Source organism: Rana temporaria, chromosome 12 (assembly GCF_905171775.1).
Source record: "Rana temporaria chromosome 12, aRanTem1.1, whole genome shotgun sequence".
Lineage (NCBI taxonomy): Eukaryota > Metazoa > Chordata > Amphibia > Anura > Ranidae > Rana > Rana temporaria.
Genome location: NC_053500.1, coordinates 110,974,303 through 110,975,149, shown reverse-complemented (window position 1 = coordinate 110,975,149; position 847 = coordinate 110,974,303). Strand labels below are relative to the sequence as shown.

The window sequence follows — 847 nt, the reverse complement described above, 5'->3', positions numbered from 1 at the left end:
TATATTTAAAGGGATAACGTACTTCTTTTTTTTTCTTTATTCTTTTTACCTTCTGCAAGGGTGCTTTTAGTATAGGGAACAAAACATGGAAGTTTTGGGTCCATGGCCAGGAAACTCCCGAAACTTTAATTCCATTGAGAACCTAATGCCAGATTGGGTAGAGCCCAGACCAGACAGGGTTTATACCTGAAAGAGAAGGTAGAGACAATAGTTTAAAAACTATATTACTACTGCAGAAAAATAAGATGAGTGAACAAAAAAACTCCCACAAATTCTGACAAATTCCAGGCATTGATTGTGCAAGAATGGGCTGCCAGTCTGACAAATTCCAGGCATTGATTGTGCAAGAATGGGCTGCCAGTGCCATCAGTCAGGAATCAGAATGTGGCACAGAAGTTAGTTGACAATGACAATATGCCATGGCGAATTGAAAAAGAAGGGTCAACTCAAAACTAAGAAATTGTCAATAAAAGTCGTTGGCACTTATAAAATGCTTGTAATCATAATTGAGTATACCATAGTAATTCTCTGCCTTTTGGCTAAGATTAAGTGTAGTATCTGTTATTATCAGTTGCCAAAGGATGCGCTGAAGCACCTCCTACATGGTGAGGGTGGATGCAAATCCAATGGCGTCATTGCACCTGGAAGGATGGTTTCGGTAGGGATTAGTGGATTACTACGCTCCGGCCGAGTTGGGGGTAGGCCATTGTCGAGTCTGAGCCGTCTGAAAAGGTGCTTCTGGTGAGGATGGGTGGCTGCACTGGGTCTGGCTTTTTTGCCAGGTCTTATTCCGGCCTTCTGACTGGTGTCGGTGTAAGTGCTGTCCCTGTCGGCGATCTGGTAGGAG

The 847-nt window shown here is 43.2% G+C and overlaps 1 pseudogene; it reads left to right on the top strand.

Annotated features, from left to right (window-relative positions):
- Positions 1-519: 519 nt before the first annotated feature.
- Positions 520-628, top strand: LOC120919676 (annotated as a pseudogene).
- The last annotated feature ends 219 nt before the right edge of the window (positions 629-847 follow it).